This window comes from Arachis ipaensis, chromosome B10 (assembly GCF_059453495.1).
Source record: "Arachis ipaensis isolate K30076 ecotype BB chromosome B10, ASM5945349v1, whole genome shotgun sequence".
Lineage (NCBI taxonomy): Eukaryota > Viridiplantae > Streptophyta > Magnoliopsida > Fabales > Fabaceae > Arachis > Arachis ipaensis.
The window spans coordinates 102,504,791-102,506,635 of record NC_142435.1 but is presented as its reverse complement, the minus strand read 5'-3'; the positions used below and the strand labels follow the sequence as shown (position 1 = coordinate 102,506,635).

Sequence of the window (1,845 nt, the reverse complement as noted above, 5' to 3'; positions counted from 1 at the left end):
ACAGAGGGATATCCTTGAGCTTTAAACACAAGGGAGTCTTCATTCACTTGAATGATTAATTCTCCTCTGTCAACATCAATCACAGCCTTTGCTGTGGCTAAGAAGGGTCTGCCAAGGATGATGGATTCATCCATACACTTCCCAGTTTCTAGGATTATGAAATCAGCAGGGATGTAATGGTCTTCAACCTTTACCAAGACATCCTCTACAAGTCCATAAGCCTGTTTCTTTGAATTGTCTGCCATCTCTAGTGAGATTCTTGCAGCTTGTACCTCAATGATCCCTAGCTTCTCCATTACAGAGAGAGGCATAAGGTTTATGCTTGACCCTAGGTCACACAGAGCTTTCTCAAAGGTCATGGTGCCTATGGTACAAGGGATTGAGAACTTTTCGGGGTCCTGTCTCTTTTGAGGTAATCTCTGCCTAGTCAAGTCATCCAGTTCTTTGATGAGCAATGGAGATTCATTCTCCCAAGTCTCATTACCAAATAACTTGGCATTTAGCTTAATGATTGCTCCAAGGTACTTAGCAATTTGCTCTTCAGTAACATCTTCATCCTCTTCAGAGGAAGAATACTCATCAGAGCTCATGAATGGTAAAAGTAAATTTAATGGAATCTCTATGGTCTCAGCGTGAGCCTCAGATTCCCATGGTTCCTCATTAGGGAACTCCATGGAGGCCAGTGGACGTCCATTGAGGTCTTCCTCAGTGGGAATCACTGCCTCTTCCTCCTCTCCAGGTTCGGCCATGTGAGATGTGGTTATGGCCTTGCACTCTCTTTTTGGATTCTCTTCTGTATTGCTAGGGAGAGTGCTAGGAGGGAGTTCAGTAATTTTCTTACTCAGCTGACCCAGTTGTGCCTCCAAATTTCTAATGGAGGACCTTGTTTCAGTCATGAAACTTTGAATGGTTTTGATTATATCAGAGACAATGGTTGCTAAGTCAGAGGGGCTCTGCTTAGAATTCTCTGTCTATTGCTGAGAAGATGATGGAAAAGGTTTGCCATTGCTAAACCTGTTTCTTCCACCATTGTTGTTGTTGAAACCTTGTTGAGGTCTCTGTTGATCCTTCTATGAGAGATTTGGGTGATTTCTCCATTAAGGATCATAGGTGTTTCCATAGGATTCTCCCATGTAATTCACCTCTTCCATTGCTGGGTTCTCAGGATCATAAGCTTCTTCTTCAGAGGAAGCTTCCTTAGTACTGCCTGTTGCTGCTTGCATTTCAGACAGACTCTGAGAAATCATATTAACTTGTTGGGTTAATATTTTATTCTGAGCCAATATGGCATTCAGAGTATCAATCTCAAGAACTCCTTTCTTTTGAGCTATCCCATCATTCACAGGATTCCTTTCAGAAGTGTACATGAATTGGTTATTTGCAACCATTTCAATGAGTTCGTTAGCTTCTGCAGGCGTCTTCTTCAGATGAAGAGATCCTCTAGTAGAGCTATCCAATGACATCTTGGATAGTTCAGACAGACCATCATAGAAGATTCCTATGATGCTCTATTCTGAAAGCATGTCAGAAGGGCACCTTCTGATCAATTGCTTGTATCTCTCCCAAGCTTCATAGAGGGACTCACCATCCTTCTGTCTAAAGGTTTGGACTTCCACTCTAAGCTTGCTCAGTTTTTGAGGTGGAAAGAACTTTGCCAAGAAGGCATTGACTAGCTTCTCCCAAGAGTTCAGGCTTTCTTTAGGTTGTGAATCCAACCATGTCCTAGCTCTGTCTCTTATAGCAAAAGGAAAAAGCATAAGTTTGTAGACTTCAGGGTCAACCCCATTGGTCTTGACAGTGTCACAGATTTGCAGGAATTCAGCTAAGAACTGATGAGGATCTTCC

The 1,845-nt window shown here is 42.4% G+C and overlaps 1 non-coding gene across 1 annotated transcript; it reads left to right on the top strand.

The window, feature by feature from the left end:
* Positions 1-1,517: 1,517 nt before the first annotated feature.
* On the top strand, positions 1,518-1,625 carry LOC148581119 (small nucleolar RNA R71). The gene has a single exon (XR_015899595.1). It is a non-coding gene; the product is annotated as a small nucleolar RNA R71 (small nucleolar RNA).
* The last annotated feature ends 220 nt before the right edge of the window (positions 1,626-1,845 follow it).